Source organism: Cyanistes caeruleus, chromosome 6 (genome assembly GCF_971803275.1).
Source record: "Cyanistes caeruleus chromosome 6, bCyaCae1.hap1.1, whole genome shotgun sequence".
Lineage (NCBI taxonomy): Eukaryota > Metazoa > Chordata > Aves > Passeriformes > Paridae > Cyanistes > Cyanistes caeruleus.
This window is the reverse complement of record NC_141706.1, coordinates 50,651,626-50,671,247: the sequence shown is the minus strand read 5'-3', so window position 1 is coordinate 50,671,247 and position 19,622 is coordinate 50,651,626. Positions and strand designations below refer to the sequence as shown.

The window sequence follows — 19,622 nt, the reverse complement described above, 5'->3', positions numbered from 1 at the left end:
AATAAAGAAAAAGGCATCCCTGAAAATAGATACTCTATCAGAACTTTTTTGTGATTTGTTTTTTTGTGGTTGCATCTATAAAATAATTGACATTTGAACTGAAGCGTGCTAAAAGAAACTAGCTCCTGACCAAAGGCTGCAGCTTTAATCCAGGGAGCATTTTACATCACAGGAGAGGAACATAACACTTTTTTATCTTGCCACCATCGGGTCATCAGTTGTGCACAGCACCTCTCTGGTCCACCCATCACAGCTGGTGCAGCATTGTTTGTCCAGGGCTCAGTGTCTCTATCTTTGTTTCATAAACACATGATCCAGCATCTGGATCAAATAGTTAGAAGCCAAGGCACAGACCTGACATTAATGTAACTCAGGATACACTAATGTGTGCCTCAGGTGAGGATTTAGAGCGGGTCCCAGTTTAAATGAAGCTTGAAAGCAAGGGACAAGAGAGTCACATCTTCCATCATTTTTCTCACATGGCTCTTCCCACCAGCTCTTTTTGTGCAGCCAGTTATGTTTTTAAAGGAAGGAGAGAGGGCACTTCATGCCCTGACAATGGTTGGTTGAGCTGTATTGAGCTAGATAAGAGTTATACCCTCATCAGATCCTCTTTCCAGCAGGCCACCCACTACCAGGGGAAGGGAGAATACATGTCTCCTCATCATTTGACAGCCACTAGCTACCCAAGTACCAAACCTGTCCTCCTCAAATGGGTAGCTCATCCCTCTCTTCTAAAAGGAGTGATGTCCTGTTCCTTCTCAGGGCAAGGATATTGCTAGTAAAACAATACCTATCATTGTCCTGTCACCAAATGTCCCAGAATCATCCTTATTAGTAAAAAAAATACATATATACTCAAGACACATTTGCAAGGCCCATTGCTTCTTTCCTCTGACGCCTATCTTCCTCAATTGTCTGTCTTTCAAAGATAGGTGCAAAGTCTACTTCAAATTGTGGTCTTGGATGCCACTTTTCTACCAGAAGCTAAGCAGTTTGGAGAAATAAAAATAAAATGCATGAACCAATGGAGATACTATAATCAGAGTGCCTATCAGTACTGAATCCTCCTGGATCTGAATGAGATTGTTCATCTCCTGTCCTGAGCAGATTTAACACTGCATCTTGAAAGACAGGAACTTTCATTGTGAAATGTATTACATATTGTGAAATGTATTACATAATATTGTCCCATAGAGAAGCTTCTAGCACCCATGTCCTGTTTAATTTGGTTTCCTTTATTTCTTTTCCTTCTCTGGATGATCAACTACTCATTAAAACCATTTTGTGGTCTGCCAATTCTTTTTTAAAGAGGGCATTATATTAAACAAGGAATGACCTTAGAATGCAGTTGAAATTTTAAATGGATTTTCAAGGGTTTGAAAAGATGGGACAATGTAGATGAAAAAGGGGAAAGAGCAGGACCAGTAAAGTCATCACAGGCATTGTTTTGCTTATACTGTGTAAGCAAGTCTTCTGCTGGAATGGTTACTGTTAACCTCTAAACAACATTGCCAACAAAGTAATTTGTTTTCTTTTTTTCACAAAAGATCCATTGTGTTTCGCTCACAGTATGTGTAGCAGTTTTGAAACTTCTGCTACAGCAGTTGGTCTAATTAAGTGGCAGCTATGCTTGTGGCTGGGTATGGATGGAAAAGGTAGGGTGGGGGTTAGGAGAGGTCTTCACTCCAGGAGTGACAAATACAGATACTCAGATTGCTTTTTCTGGTTTTTATGGTCACATAGAATCTACAGTTCTGTATTAACTACAGAACAAAATCAGCTTTTCCTGCTGGCCTTTGCTACTGCCCAGCAGTGTGGGACCTACCCTGTGTGCAACTCAGAGATCAGATCACAGGCTGTTCTGCTTTCGAAATTTGTTTCTTGTTCCAAGTCTACATCTGGTGATGTCATCTACTGCCAAAGACAGCATACCTGGCACAAGTATGCATAAAACACCTGGCACTCAGCTTGTTACAGTCCCTTGGAGATTAATGTGGTCCAATTTATCTTTTCTTATCTTAGTGGCCAAGACACTGAAAGCTCACCCTGACTGATAAATCTGAAGTATTGACACCATAAAAGCTAGTAAAACACCAAAGCTGGATGATTGTTTTCTATCTATATGTTGTATCCATGATATTATTTATAACTGTGATACATACAACAAGCAAGCCTTGAACCATGTCTTTACTTAATGGCATAGACATAGGAACCTTTTAGTCCAAGTTTAAGTTGGCACTGACTGCTGCTTTAACCTTTCAGAAATGTATAAATCACCAGATTTTCAACAGTACCTTATTAATCCCCCCTGAGTTCCTGCCAGGGTTTGTCCAGAGCTGCCCAGGCAAGCACAATGCTAAAAATGTTTGGCATTTTCTCATATAAAGTTTTATGTAGAGAGGTGAAGGTAAGTGAAATATCTGTGTTGATTGGCAGCTGACAGAAAGTTATGAAGGAAAGATACAGGAAAAGCGAGTTGGAGCTAGAGCTGGCAGCACTGTGTCTGTATCACATGGAAGAGGAGAAGGCAAGTAAGCAGTAGCTTTAGCAGTTGTATCACAGGGTGGCAACACCACCCTGAACTCAGGGCAGACCAGTATGCAGACTGGTACAACAGGATGTCATGACGCATCTACAATAGTATTTATGTCTTCATTATGTCACTAAATAAGAAAATGTACAATGACTTTTCAAACGGTGCCATTTCTGGACAGAATTTCTAAAGCAGGTTCCAAAGTATAATCCATATTCTGAAGAGAAAAATCTCCAGAACTTTGATGAAAACATGCACCTGAGAAGTCAGGAGGATTCTCTTTAGAAATGCTTTCTACAGTTGCAATAATATGTATTTACAGCAGGGTCAGTTTTCAACAAAGGAGAAAATGTAGTAGATTTAAGTTTTTTTAACAATTTTAATTTCTTTCTTAAATTTCATTTAAAAAAACGTAAATACACTTCTGCACTACTTTCCATTTATTGAAACATTTCATGCAGCAGTTTTAATAAGCTTTACATATTCAAAGCTTTGGAAATGCATATGCACGAGACAACCAATTAAGCTGACTGACAGGAGTATTAAAATGGACAATAGATGTGTTTATAAGAATGTTTTATTAAATAGATTCCCACTAATAGAGACAATTTTTCTTTCTTATTTTAATGGTTTTTGTGAAACTTTGAAATGTATGAGTTTAAATCTTACTCTTTTCAAGTAATGTAATTTTAATGAAGCTAAATATAAAAAAAATTATTTTAAATAAATATGAATTATTTTAGGACAGCTATGAAAAGAAGGTCTTATTTGATGATTTAAAAAAAAGAAATCTTTCTTTCACTTAAATTTGTAATTAAATTTCTTTTACTTGTTCTGTTTTTTTACTTTTCTGCTGTCCTTTCCTGCAGATGGATTTTTATAAGACTTTCAACTGATATACAAAGTCAAAAAGCCAATATTTATGTAAATCAAAACTCTCTATTCTCTAGCCCAGATGTTTAGAAATAAGTGACAGTGTACATTTTGAACTGTAACTCATATTTTTTTATGAATTTTGGTTGATACTAATAGCGTATTCAACTTTCTCCTACAACCTCTCTTATTTTCCTCAGTAGATCAATAGGGAAATATACATATCTGCAACAATGTGAGCTTTGTTCTGACCCAGAAATACTACTTGATTTAGTGCTGTATCTTGTGATCTGCAGAGATAATGCCTGTGGAGGGTGGAAAAGGAGAAAAGGAATATGTACCAATTCTACCTTATAGCCTAGTACCTTGACTAAATTATTTTATAGCATAGAAAGGGTTAATTAATTGATTTCAAACATCCCACACCCAAAGGTTTTTTTCTTCTTTCATAAGTTTATCACCTCTCTCATTTCAGTGGTGAGAGCAGGACCATTATGTCACAGAGAGGTGGTGGGTACCCTGTCCATGGAAATACTCGAGGTCAGGATGGACAGGGCTCTGAGCAACCTGATCCAGCTGAAGATGTCCCTGCTCATTGTAACAGGCTTTGGCTAGATGACCTTCAAAAGGTCACTTACAACTCAAACTATTCTATGATTCTATTTATTCAGCAGAAATGCAGTTTCTGGACTTTTATTAGTTTGGGTGTGGTGATTGAATCATTTCTGTATGTAGAAGAATATCGATAAATTTTAGTTAACAAGGATAAGTCCTTTAAATCTGTATGTCTTGCAGATTCAAGAGTTAAAAGATGTGAAGCAACTCCACATCCAGTGAGAGGTTTCAACAGGTAGAGTTTGCTAGATGTGAAAGTCTTACCCACCCCTGGCATGCCCCAGCTATGACCCCCCAAGCCCAGTCACAGCACCTGCCTGTGTGAATATTTGCACTGCTTAAAGTCTGCCACATACTCCTTTGCACCACACTGGTGGCCTGCCTGGGATCACATTAAACTCAACTAAGCATAACATGCAAAGAGAAAGTGACCCTGAAAGATCCCTTTCAAGTGCCCCTCCCCTCTCTGCTTCATTTTAATGTGGCTGCCATATGGTGCAGGGGCCATTATAAGCCCTGTGTTTAACTAGTCCTGCTGTAAATGTTTCATTTCTCCAAGGAAGATAAAAGGACTGTTCCCTTATATTAACTACAAAATAAACTTTTTTGATCATGAATACCCAGCTCCAAGAATTGTGCTGGTTTCACCTGGGCTACTTTTCTTCACTGTGGCTGATATGGGTCTAGGTTTTGGATTTGTGCTGAACACAGGGCTGAAAATACAGAGGTGTTTTTGTTATTGCTGAGCAGGACTTGCACAGCATCAAAGATTTTCCTGCTTCTTGTATTGTCAGGTTGGCAAGGAAGTTGGGGATGCATGGGAAGTTAGGATGAGACAGAGCCAGGACAGATGATCCTGGCTGACCAAAGGGATATTCCAGACTACATGATGTCATACTCAGTGTAAGTGGGACAGAGAAGGAGGAAGGAGGGGACATTTGGAGTGATGGTGTTTTTCTTCCCAAGTCATCATTGCATGTGATGGGGTCCTGCTCTCCCAGGGATGGATGAAAAACTGCCTTCCATGGGAAGCAATGAATTTATTCCTTGGTTTGCTTTGCTTGTGCATGTAGCTTTCTCTCTTTTCTCTCTCCCTTTAAACTTTGAAATGGTCTTTATCTCAACACAGTAATTTTCCAGCTTTTACTCTTCTGTAAAGAATTATCTCCCTGGTTTCTCTTCTGGTGGGGGAATGGATGAATGGCTGCAGAGACTTGCCTGCTGGCTGGGGTTAAAAAACAAGAATGAAGACATAAGCAATCCAAATGAGATTTTTTTTTTTTCCTTTTTTTTTTTTTTCTTTTTGGTGGCAGTATGGGACAAAACCACAATGAAATAACTGTTAAACCACTGTTAAATAAGTAACATTACTGTATCAATATCAAGCCACACTGATCTAATGCTCAGGCTCCAGAGCCAAAGGGGAGGTGGGGAATTAATTTCTAAGAATATTTTTTATTTCTGTTGAGCTTGGAGAGGTCTTTTATATGAAGCAATAAAGACATACAACTCAGTTATATCTGCAGAAATGTTGTGCTGCATTGTATGAATTTGTGGAAAACAAAGCATTAGCTCAAACAAGATACTAGAAAAGGGATTAGGGAATTGCCATCTTTAAACTATTTGCTTTAATTTGCATGCTCATTAACTATGTAATAGAATGGAAGGGCTTAATTACCTCATTTATAAAAACAACCTCACTGACAATTTAATTGTAATGATAGTTCTTCTAAAAAATTTTTGATTAACTTGCAGTGACAAACACATGATAAAATGAAGTTGTTATACTCCAGAAAGACAACATAAAATATTGATATGTGGCAGTACTGAAATAACCTGATTATTATCTATCTATGAAATAGATGAGAACTAACAGCATGTCAAAGAAGAGAGTTAAATTATGTTTTTCATCACAAGCACAGAATTGTTAAAAATTATGCATTTTGTATGGATTACAAACCTTAAACTTTGCTGCTAAGTGAAAATTCATTAAACTAACATTATTATAGTGGATTATAAACAGTTTTATTGAAGGATATATATACTATAACTATGTAGGCTTGAAACCTTTGAAAGAAGAGCCATGTTTTTTGCTGTAGCATATCCATTTCTTGAAGTGCCTTTTTATGCAGCCTTTTGCCATGGATTTGAAAGATGTATTCAGAAAATAATATTTAAACTATGCCTACACTTTAGATTTCCTAATATGACACTTAGAATGCTATGCCAAATTTGGAATGCCATGATTTAGGACTATATAAAAAGAATTGCTAAAACCAAATAAGAATTGCTAAAAGAAATTTAATTTATTCCTGATAAATTAAAGGATGAGGAAAAGAATTATAACGATATTCAGCAGCTTGAGAAAGCAGCTGGAAGATCAGAGGATCTGATACCCAAGCCCAGTCACACAGGGCAAATAGTAAAAATTTAAAACTGGGAGGAGGAAAATATAGGTTCATGATACAAATGTGGTTGTCAGTGGGTTGTCAGTGGTGTGGCTACAGGGTGACCTCCATGAGAAGAGTCCAGGAACCCAAGCCCTGTCACAGACACTGCTCCAATTGACCCACTGCAGCAGAGCATAGCTGCACTGAATAACATTTGTAGGTATGCAAATCCTACAAAGCCCTACCAGAATCTTGGAATGAACCAGTCAGGATGTGTTATGTAGCCCTCACATATATCTGTGCTTCATTGATAGATCGTGTACCTCACAAAATACTGCTCCAGCCATAGTCTATGTGTCTGAATATTGGGGGTTCAGAGAGAAAGGGAAACCCAAAATGGAAAAATGGGGATATCACTGCAATCTACCCCTTTGGGAGAAAGTGAGTTTGGGTTGCTTTGTGAGAACACCACACCCTTACCTTGGTTAAAAGCTGAGAAACTGCACACAATGAGCCACGATGGTGGAAACAGGAGGTTATATTGGCAGCCTCTGCAGACATCTGGCTATAAACTCCCCAGGAACTGGAAGAAACATTGTTAGGCAGATATCCTCCAGGGTGCAGAAGAAGAGGACAGGTGTATGTCAAGTTGCTGCACAGACCATGTCTGACAGTCCCATGTCTGCCAAAGTGCTATTTGGTGTTTGACAACAAGCTCTAGTCCCTGCTCTTGGCACTTGTCTTTGCAGCTGGTCTGAGCCACTACTTAATATAGGCACATATTTTCCTTCATGTATGTCTTTGCTGATTGTCAGTTGCTGAACCTTTGCTTTAAATGCTATTAAAGAAAAAAAGGTAACAAGCTTTTTCTTTCCCACTCGAGACCTTTGTCTTTTAAGCTGGTGATTTATTTTCTTAGCCATTGCTAATTTTTGCATGATGCCTGACATGTCATCATCTCTTTTGCAATACTCTTTATTTTAGATTGAAAACAAATCATCCAGTATATTTTAATACCTTGGCTTGTATTTATATTGTTGATCACTGCTCCAGAAAAATGTTCTTCTTCCATCTTATTTGCTTTCTTCAAAGAAACTTCAATTATGACTGAATTCTTCTGAGACATTTTGAGGGCAATATTTTTTAAATCTATTTTGGGGTCATTATTCTTCAGCACTCCTCTATTTAGCAGCAACCTATTTTATTAGTTGATCCAGACAATTTCTTTTTCTCCCATCTTTACTGAGCTGCATTCAGTATCTATTGCACACTGGATGCTCCATCTATTCTGTGATGGTGGTCCAGCACAGGACCTCGTGGCAAACTGCTGTAGAGCAAAATAGACCATTAAAGACTGCTGCTCTCAGATAAAGATAACAAATATGTGCCAGCTCTTCAGCAGTCCTTTACTTTTTAATAATGTATGCACATGCTTCAGCTGTGCAAATCTCTGGCCTTTATCTGATTGCAGAGACAGGAGGATTGCATTCTCCTGCACCAATACAATAAACAAATACTTGGATAAAGCCCATTCTTAAGTGTGTGGTCTATTTCTGAGTCTAACTTCCCTTTTGAATATTTAAAATTTCTGACCATAAGTGACCTGCTTATCCTTCTATTTACTGATTTCACAGTGTATTAACACAAAAGTGCACTTACATTTTTCTTAGTAGGAATGGTTAGTCCAAACATTAATTATTTTCTTAATAATTTCTTAATTCCTTCATAATTTTATTAGATATAGCTCATGCACTACTTATATTGGTTTCCAGTGCAAATAGTTTAAGGTGTTTTAAATTATAAAATCACTACTCTTTGACAAAAATATTTCCTTTTCTTGTTTATTATATGTCACCTAGTATCATAAGTATCATAGTATCATAATTAATGATAATAAACACGTGCTTTCTAAGGAATTGATAATGCACTCAACAGTTCAGATTTCATGCTGTGCAGGGTTACAAGTTTAAATAATGAAAATAGTTAATTTTGCTATAATTTTGGATCTCAATTTAGTAATTTTTTTTTTTTCTAAACTTATGCTACACTAGGACTAGAACATGTACTCAACTAAAAGAATACAGGCTCTCTTTATTATTCACCTCTTATTGAGGTGAACATAAGGACAGAAAGTCATACTAAACAGTCAATATGGTACAATTGTCCAAGTCAGACAAACTGTATTGTTACAAAACTGAAGCACGATCACACAACTAAAAGGTAAAGTCTGGCAAATCCATTTCTTATGGCAATCTGCATCGTAGGGGGAAGACACCTTGAATAGATTTTGTGCTCTGCTTGGCAAGAAAGCTGCAAATCCCAGGCAATACAACAAATGTGCTAATACAAATCTTGTGTAAATCAGGGAGGTTCTGAATGAGACTGATTTGATTCTGTGTGTAGAATTTTGTGAAAGTTAGAAACATCTAACTGTGAAATATCTTATTTTGACTCTCAGGTTTTTAAAGGATGATGAAAACCTTCTGATGATACAGGAAGCAATTAAAATTTATAGGGAAAATTGCTTGCAATTAAGTACTGCAAAGGAATGGTCTGATCAGCTAACAAAACTATTAGTTGGTCAGACAGTAAATTTACAAAACTGGGAAAAAAGTGTTAAACATAGTTACCCATAGCTGGAAAAAAACCCGCAGAAATTCACATACATGTGAAAAAATTACACTGCACAAGGAGGATTAAAAATGTTACAATATGTTACCAATTGCAGCACTAATTTAATTTTTTTATCTTCTAAACACAGTATGTTTTTAATACAATTTAATACAGATAATAAATAATACAGATTATGCTTTAAATAAAGGCAATTTCTTTCTCAATTCTTGTGTTATATGCTATGAATCTTTTCTAAGTTTCACAGAAGTTTTCATACAGCACAGATTTCCTAGCACTAGTAATCAGGAGTAAAATTTCTGTAGAAAGAGTAATATGCAAGATGGACCATTATGTCTCTGCAAGCTGATGTCTGTTCTTTGTTGCAGTCTCTGGAACAGACATTAGTTTGAACAAGCCTAAGAAGCTAAAGAGCAGTCTTAAAGAATAAACACAGTGACATTAAATAATCAGGAGTGAAATGTGCTAACAAAGAAAAGTCAGAAATCAGGACTAAATTTACTCTCCATTAAAGACTGAAGTGAGAGATGTAGTGGGAAATTGTTAAAGCTCTCTTGATTAGCTATAAAATAAAAAGTATAAAATTACACTAGCTTTTTCATGCTAGTCTTAAAACTAAAAAAACTAAATTTAAAAATATTGCTGTATCTGCCTAGATGTCCAGAAGAAAAATTCAAAATATGGCTCACAATATGTAAGTCTCACTCTATTCTTAATATCAGTACATTTTTAAATTATAATTGCTTTTAATTTTTTTAAGCAAATCTTTTGACATTTTCAATCTGATTGAGATTAAAGTGTTGCACTAGCTTTAGTTTATTCAGCTGACAGAGCTAAAGAGAAATAGGTAAAACAGCATGCATAAAATGTAATCTTTCCCTTATGACACTTAATATAGCTTTTGAGAAAGGCCTGTAGATGAAATAAGTTCTAATATATAGTGGGGTGAGCCTTTGAGCAGGATCAAGGCTGTCCCATCCTTATGTTGTTCCACTGCCTCCTCCAGTAAAAGAGTAGGAAGAAAAGTGCTTTTCTTCCAGAGGTCTGGTGGAATCTTTGGAAAACTGGTTATTTTTTATGGACTATCATGAACAGCTTGGATACAATAATGAAATTATAAATTATTTTTAAAGACTACCAAAACAGAATAAAACTTAAGGATGAGAGAGATATAAAAATCTTCTTTTGTAATTTCTTAACACATCAGAGAAGGTAGACAGCATCTTCAGAAAGCTTCATGAAAGCTCTCAAAATTTCATTATTTTTAACATCAGAAAATCATTGGACAAACCTGAAAAATTATACAAAATGCAGATGAATTTCAGAGGAACAAATGTAGCCAGATCTTGGACATCCTTTCCTTGTTTTGAAATAAAGAACATAAGAATTATGAGAATTAAGTTTAACAAAATAGATTCCTGATTCTATTCTATTTGTATTAGTATTAAAAAATTTATAATGACTTCCTATCATCTTATATCAAAATATCTACTTTTGGTCACCAAAACAAGAGAGTGGAAAAAGATAATCTAGCAATGAAGAAGGTGGGAGTCTTGTTGAGGCCATGTAATGGATGAAGAACTAGACAAGTCCTTATATATTTGTCTATTCTTCACCTAAACAAAAAAAAAATGTACTTGAGAAAAGGAGCATTTGAAACTAGATGTTCTTTGTGGTCCCATTCAACCCAAACTCTTCTGTGATTTCATGACTCTTACAGTTTTTTTCAGGCACAGATCAATGAAAAGCTCTATGTCAACTGTCATCTCAGTTTTTAGTACTGTTTTGAATAGTTAGCATAATGAATTTAGCTTGTATGGAAATGCAAAAACATCATTTTTGGTATGATGATATCAAATGTGTTAAACCAAAAAAGTCTTGAAAAAAAAAGAGATCCTTAACATTGAATTTTTTTTTTAAAATACTCTACTTACGTATATGGTAAATAATTTATATATATATGCTAGGAAATATTATGAAACATAAGAATAATTTCACTATTTTTTTCTCTAAAAATGTCAATGGCACTGACCATGTTGCCACAATTACAGTTTTATCTCAGTCATTTTATCTTCAAATTTTCATTTTGATTACATTTATTTGCCTATTCAGATTTTTACTTTTCTTAATTGAAAACAACCAATCAAAATCTCTCCTACAAGATTTTGATAAAATACCTTCTTACAATCCTTGAGAGAAATTCAACAAGTAGAATAAAATAATTCTAAAAACCTGTAAAATGTTCTTTTGTACTTTCATAAATATGAGAATGAATTAGTTAGTTTATCTCCTATTTAAAAGAATTTAAAAGAACTTTGTTTGTCCATTGTTGGAATGATTACAATGTGTTAAATTCACTTGAAAGGGGGCAAACAATAGGTCAGATCTCTTGGAGCTTTGAGAAACCAATTAATTCTGTAAAAAAAGAAGGAAACAGCAACCTTCACTTTATTAGACACTACCCAAGAGGGTCAGTCACTGACAGATAATATAGAGAATGAATAATAAGAGAAGAATTTATTTTAATGAAGATATTTTTCCAGGTCAAAAAAAGTTAATATAAGATGCAAAACTGAAGAGCATGTTTCTTGAAATAAAGTGGATTAAAATGAAATTTCAGGGTCCAAATGTAAAATAACTTTAGTTTTATAAAATACCAGAGAGCACTCAATACCTTTTCTGTGGATAGAGGATAAGACTTTGAAAAATAGATCATTTGGAAATCAATGATCTCTGCTCTTTCAAACTACATTAATTTCTCTAGATTCAGAGATTAATAAAACATGATTATCTCCATTCAGGTTTGTCAGAATCTCTTTATTTCTCAGTTTCTATGAAGTCCATCCACACAAAGCAGATGACTGATTCTTTTCCCCTTCCAAGAACAGGGGTGTGGGGGAGAGTATAAAACATCCGGCTAGTGCACATTTGAGCTGATTAATAAAACCTCTGTTTAACTACTAAAACCTCTCTTCAGTTGTGTAACCAGGGAAAGAGGATTGCATGTGCTATACTTCTCAGAAACCAGAAATTTTATTTCACAACAACCACATTTCCTGGCTGTTCAGACTCAGCACGAAGCAACCCGGCAGCGGCGGTCAGGGCATTCCTCCTGGCTGTGGGGAGGTAAAGCTGCTGTCCTTTTCTCACCAGCTGACTGAGGGTTCCCACAGCTTGGAACCATACTTTAGCCACCTCTGTACTTCAGATTGATAGAGGTACCTCCCAAAACCAGATGGTTGTGGAGGTAAGACGGGGCTTTTTGATTTTCCACCGCAATGTCTTTTCTGGCTTGGACTAAAGCAATAAAAACACAGCAGGGTGTGGAGGCAAATGTGGGGATCTCCTCCAACACAGGATACCTGTATACCTAGGTGTTGGAATCTAAAATTAAAACCTCTCTGAGTCCCTCAGAGAGAAAAAAGAACTAAAATATATTAAACCAGACAAATAAACATGAAATAAGAATGTAGGTTTTAGTTTTAAGTAAAAATACAGCTTAAGTGCCTTAAGAGTCTGTGTTAGTTAATGAAAAGCCCTAAGGCCTGGTTTAAAGTTCAGTAATGACACTCTTCAAAGATTCAACTTAGTCCCAGACACAATGAAAACACAGCTTGCATTCTTAGCTAGAACAGATAGGATTATTCATAAATCAGATAACGCTCTATATGTAGGATTTAGGTAAAACTGACACTGCTTTCATGAGTTAAGAGTTAACCTTAGATTGGTGCAGAAAAAATGTTTTAGAATCGTGTTTTTAGCTGATTGGATGATTTACAAATTTAATCCCCTGTATTGAGAAGACACACACACACACACATATGAAGAAGAACAAGAGCACCATCATCATCATCATCATCAGAAGAACTACTGCAACAGCTTCTGCTGTCCAGACTGGGCACGGAACTCTACGCTGGGAAGCTGCTGCTCAGAATTTGATACTTTATACCTAAAGCTTTTAACAACGACTTTAACTCTCTGAACTCTTTGCCTTCAAGACCGATGCATTCATACAATAAACATCTTCATAGGAATCAACTACTGCTTTTGTCCCCTTAAAGGCTCGGAGACCCCTATGAACAGCTCAACACCTATAAATCTCACTTTTCCTTTCATAGTGTGATCAACACTGCATCTTGTGGCATGGATGTAATCTATCAGGTGTCAGATGGACCACTAATTTTGAGTTTCCTCCAGGGAAAACTTCAAAGGAACACGGATGGTTTATCTTAAAGAAAATGAAATCAAACTGAGTGAAATGACTACAATACTGCTGAGTAGAAATGATGATGTATGAAAGCTATACCCAGAATATTCTGATTTTCAGTGGCACTCAGAAGAAGAGCAGGCTACAAAATAATTTTAAAATTATTTTATTAGGTAGGTTTCTCCCATTCTTCACATGGACTATCTAGCTGCAGGGGACATTCCCCAGAACTGGATCTAAGAATATTCTCATCTTAGCAGGTGTGAACTCAAAACTGCTCCACAGGAAATAAGAATGGTTATTTAAGATTTACACAGTGAGAAATGTGTGATTTACTGATCCCATTCATGTGATCATATGCATGAACACAAATGCAACTGCAAAAGAGCCAAAAAGGTGGAGCTAGAGCAGCAGCATCATGGCTCCAAAGATTTACTGTTGTAGTCTGTATTACTTTTTTTTTTTTTAAGCATTCAATTCCTCTACTGGAAGGATTGTGCAATGAGACAACTGTTTTAGGAGAGAAAAAAAAATTATCTCACTTTTCAGAACAAAACCTAAAGACTTTTGACCTCTAAAGCAACACAGCAGAAAAAACAAACAAAGCAGCTTCACGATGCCTACAGCAAATGTAGAGAATAAAGCAATTGTAGGGAATAATGTGATTTATGTCAGAATAATTAATCCTAATATCCAGTTCTTACAGTTTTACAAAATATGGAACTGCTTTGTAATACAGAAGTTATTTTTGCTCTTCAGTTATAAAAGCTGATTTATTTTATTAATTCTTAATGCGGTGTAAGGTGGGATGGAGGCTGAAGACTTTCATGCCACATGAAATAGATTGCCTTTCCTTAGCAATGTTTTAAGCACACACTTCCACTGATTTTTTTTTTAATTGCCCCTGGGCTCTGTTATTCCTTGATAACCCCTAGAAATATATGCACATAGACCTTACCTGGCTTGTATGCTCAGGAGAAAGCAGAACAGCCACAGCAACCTGCAAAGTCTTTTATTCTTCATTAATAATAAAGTTTCCAAAATGTTTGTCACCTATATATCCAAATACAGCACAATTTTTAAAGAAGTTCTTCAGTTCTTCAGTTTCTTCTCTTAGTATGGGATTTTTAGGATGGTGGAGGCAAAGAGGAGGAAGAAAGAAGGAAGAAAGTTTTGTGAAATATTAGACAACTTAGAATATTCACATAGCATATGTTCTACTGAAGGATGAATTTGAGATTTAAATAATTCCCTGTAAGAAAAGGTAAATCCCACAGCTAGTAAATGGCATTTTACAGGAGAGTGATATAGGTGCCTTTACACACATTTGTGAATGCCTGTGTACTTTGAAGAGGAGAGTGCTAAGGAACAGCTTCGTAGTTTCTGTTTTGACAAGAATTTCTACTTGGTGGCCTTTTCTTGAGAAAAATATTGTGGAAATAGTTACATTTGCAGGAAAAATCTGAGTTATAATGGAGGAACACATCCACCAGTAACCTTTTCATAAAACTGCATTAACATAGTATCTCACAGAAGCATTGCAGTGTATTATGTACATAATGATAAGATCCATATGCTGGGACAAGAATCTCTGAAGGGGTGATACACAAGATTAATTTTAAATGCAAATTGTTGTATACATGAAAAAAAAAAAACAAACTGTTTTTTATTTCACAGGTGGAATTACCTGGCTAATATTTATAAGAGGAAAATAATATCAGAAAATAAACAGTGTCTCATTCCATATCAAGCAATCATTGAAAGCTTCACAGGAAAGTTTTTTTCAAAATTCTGTCTCAGGATGTGTATAACTTATGAATTAATTTTTAACTCCACATTAGTCCAATCCATGATCCAAGCCATTCCGTGGAAGGTGATTTTATAAGAAATTAAATTCCATGGAAAATTTTCACAAGTTTCAAAAAAAGGAAATAACATCAAAGAACATGTCCTAATAATGCTAATTTCCCAAATAAAATAGAGGAAAACATAAAAATAGTTGGCTTTACATGAGCATTATTAAAAAAAAAAGGTCAAAATTTTTTTGTGTTATCTTGGTGTTCAGGCTCTTCTGCCTGGCCATCACTTGTCTTTCACTTAGACAAGCCTTTTTTAAGAGGAAGATGGTGGCAAATTTCCTGCTGAAGAATCTAGTTCCCAACTCTATTGTTTAATGTGCCAACTAAGCTTTACACTTCACAGTGACATGAAACAAACTGTCAAAGCAGTGCTTTCTCTAAAGAAAGATTTCCACCTACTAGAAGGCCTACAGTCTTTGAGAAAATTGATTGGACAACACTCACAGTAAAAAGAGAAAGTAAATCACTTTCAACTTCATTCATCAAGGACAAAAACAGACAATTTTGTTGCATCTCTTCAATGTAGCCAGAGAAGATAAAGCCTTTGCACTCATGTCACTCACAATTCCCTGTGAATAAAAACAGTGAAGGAGCTAAGTACCTTCATTTGAAGCAGAAGAGGCCATCATTTCAGTCCTTTCATATGAAGAGGAACTCTGAGCTCTGTTCTACAGCAGTAGCACTTTTAATTTCAAGTGCTATACAATGTTTCCTCATGTACAAAGTTATTTTCCTTTGAGAATGGCTTGTCTTCAATCTGTTTGCACAAGAAAACTCCCCACATGAATAGTGTCCCTGGAATCTAATCACTTTCCCTGCCCTTCCCTGAAGTGTTGATCTTGCTGGTGTGTTCCTTCATAGGTGATTGCATTTATAATATGTGAGGCATTGTACAAGTGTGCAATATTAGAGTGGCTTTATTACAGCCACAAATAGCCACTGGAGCTTACTGATCATTCTTCAATTCTTTCTAGTTCAAATTACACTACATAAAACTGAAATGTGTTTATGAACACTTCAATAGAAGATGGTTACATTTTGTGTTGTGAGTAAATGGTGGAAAACCCCTTAAAAGGCTGAAATAGATAAAATGTAAATTTTAGAATTCCAAATGAAGGTGTCATGTTGTGATGATATGATACTTAGACGACTTGCTGGGAAGTAAAAAACCAAAACTTTGAATGGAGGAGATTTTGTTATTGTATCACAGACAATTTTATGTACCCTTTATTCCTCTAATTCAAACTTGAATTAGTATTCTCAACTGTTGTATTCATTTTTTTTTAGCTGATAATACAAGTCATCTACTATGTCCAGTAGATGGTCCTTTTTTATACAAAGAGAATAATCATGAAGATATACAGTAAACAATATGCAGTGCAAACTGCATTTGTAAGGATACTTCCTTTATTGCTCCTGTGCTGATCATTTCCAAGAAGAATGGATACATTAAATTGTCCTCACCTGTTGATCCTCAACATTCAAATACCACAGGAGAAGCAGTATCTTTGGAAAGTAATGCATTTTTTCATAATTTCATATTCCTTGTTTCACACTATTCCTGTGCAACATTTTAAGTAATCTATCCAAAAAATGGAAGAACATATACAAAATTAAAAGCTTTCTAGGATTTGTGAATATATTGCTGTTTCAACATCTTGCAGAGCAATGCTTCTAGGTTCAGACAGCTTTCGTTAAGGATTTCTCAAAATGCCTGGAAGTTCTAAATTTCAAAAGACAAATCCATGATGACATCCAAGGAATGCATTACAGGTTTAGAAGGCCAGTCTTCCTCAAGACAGATGGTCACACTCCAGGGCTTTCTTCTGTATCCTGAGTTTTCCACTATATTATCATTCTATAAGAATGAATAAATTATTATCCTGTTCATTAGCTGCTGCAGACCTAGAAATAAATTTATAAAGATGTTACCTTCATAAGAGACTAAACAGAAAAGCAAGGTAAAATATGACCACCTTTGCATGGAGACTAAATGATTAGAATTTTATTTAACCAGTTTTCTTCTGTAATTACTCTGTCCATCATTTCTTTCCCACTAAAAATAAAGCACAACTAAAAGAAAAATTCCTTTGTGAGCTCCAGTGACATAAAGTTGACAAAGCCCAAGGAGGTTCAGTACAGTAACACTCTTAGAGGAAGAAAACTTTATTTTACTAATTATGCTACAAAAACAACATGTAAAATTCCTGCTAATGAAACACTGACTATATCTGGTATATCAACACTTGCAACTCTACAGAAAGCAGAATGAGTCTGACAATTTAATGGTAGAGCTATTTGAGTTGTAATTTTTCTGGGGAAGATCTGCATCGATCATTATTCTCTTTACATCTGCTGCTGTTCAGCAGTGAGACCTGATGACCCAGCAAGCTGCCTCCTTCAGATGCCTGGAAAATTAGCCATTGCTTCAGAACTTGCCCTTTAAATTTAAAGTGAGCAGACTTTATCTTACCACTGAGCTCATTGATTTAAAATGATGGGTTTATGGTACTGGAGAATACAAAAGAACCAAAAGACCTCTGTAATATTTGAGATCTAACTCTAGGGTTAGTCAGGATGTGTGAGAAATTTAGAAGTCAGCTTCAGTTTCTAACAGAAATTCCTGAAAGACTTGCTGAACTGCCCATGATTTGGAGCATTTTTCCCTCTTTCTGGTATCTTTGCATTGGAATTCTGTCAGTAAAATGTGTCCTCCAACCCAGCTCATCCACAGCAGTTATTACTCAGCCAGGTTGACAAAGTGAATAACAGTCCCTCACAGTATCATCTGTCACCCTTAAAACTCCCTTTCCCCTTTTGACTCAGCTATCATTCCAATATACAGGACTACAGCTTCCTGCTAGGGGGGGAAAAAAAACCTAGAAAAGATAAAAACATAATGAACTTTTCCATCCAGCTCAAAAATGGAGTAAAATTAACCTTTTCACTAATGGCAACAGGGAGGTTTCTCTCCTCTCTCCCCTCCCCTTCCCTCCCCTCTCCTCTCCATTTTTTTTAAGTTACTCTGACCTGCTGTGCCTCTGCTCCCACTGACTTTGGTCAGTTCAGGATTTGCTTTAGTGTAACAGAGAATAGAATTTGACCTGGTGACACTGACCTGAGAGACATCAGGAATAATTGAAAATCTGCAACTGAGACTCAGGTATTAGAAAATACATATCACATTTCTGAATGCTTGATCCTTCTACTTAATCCCAGCAATAACCATGGTGACTGTTGCAGAAAAGTACCCATAATGATCAAATGCAATGAAACCCAGATGCCAGAAAGCAATGACTGATGTAACACATCTCAAGGTGTTTTTTTGCAGTTCTCCCTAATTAAAGGAATTGCTTACATATATCTATACTTATATTCTGTCTACACATAGTACACAACTAATTTTGAAGTCATCCATGTAAACTACATGTATTGGGCTTGTGTGGTGAGTTTTTGGTATCAGAGGGGCTACAGGTGTGGATTCTGTGAGAAGCTGTCAAAAGCTTCCCCAGTGACCAACAGAGTCAATGCCAGATGGACTGGCCAAGACTAAGCCCATCCGTGATGATGGTGGTGACTTCTGGGATAACACATTTCAGAAGGGGAAAATACTCTGAACAACTGTAGCCAAAGAAGGGAGAATATCTGAGAGAAACAGCTCTGCAGACACCTAGGTCAGTGAAGAAGCAGAGGAACATTGGAGCAAAGATTACCTTGTAGCCCCTGGTGCAGCCCATGGTGAGGCAGCTGTGCCCCTGCAGCCCACGGAGGTCAGTGGAGGAGCGGAGATCCACCTGCAGCCCACGGAGGTCAGTGGGGGAGTGGAGATCCACCTGCAGCCCTCAGAGCAGACCCTACGCTGGAGCAGGGAAATGGAAGCTGTGATTCCATGATTCTACAAATGAGAAGCTCCTGGCAGGACCTGTGGCCCCAGGGAGAGAGAATTCCATGCTGGAACAGGACTGCTGATGGGACTTAGGACCCTGCAGGGGACCCACTTTGGAGCAGCCTGCTCCCAAAGAACTGCACCCCATGGAAGGGATCCACACTGGGGAAGTCTGGGGGGAACCAAAGCCTGTGAGGACTCATGTTGGAGTGGGGAAAGAGTGTGAGGAGTGTCAGAGACAATGTGTGTGTGATGAGGTGACCACAGCCCCTGTTCCTCATCTCACTGAGCAGCTGTAGGGAGGAGGTAGAGTATTGGGAATGAAATTAGGCATTGGAAGAGAGAGGGATGGGGGGAAAGTGATTTATGATTTGATTTGTTTTCTTTTTTTCTGGTTATCCTGCTCTGGTTTAATTAGTAATAAATTTAGTTAATTTCTCCTAGTGTCTTTTGCCTTTTTTGTCTTTTTGATGTAATCTGTGAGTGACCTCTCCCTGTTCTTATCTCAACCTTTCACTGTATTTTTTTCTCTCCTATGAGTGACAAAGAGCCTTTTGTGAGCACCTGGCACCCAGCCAGGGTGAACCCACAACACCAAGTATGATCTGATACTTCTCAGTGTCAA

General features: G+C 36.6%; 1 long non-coding RNA gene across 1 annotated transcript; it reads right to left on the bottom strand.

The window, feature by feature from the left end:
* Positions 1-16,027: 16,027 nt before the first annotated feature.
* Positions 16,028-18,955, bottom strand: LOC147652680 (uncharacterized). Its single transcript, XR_015288068.1, has 2 exons — positions 18,825-18,955; positions 16,028-17,016 (listed from the first exon to the last, which is right to left on the bottom strand). It is a non-coding gene; the product is annotated as an uncharacterized LOC147652680 (long non-coding RNA).
* Positions 18,956-19,622: the final 667 nt, after the last annotated feature.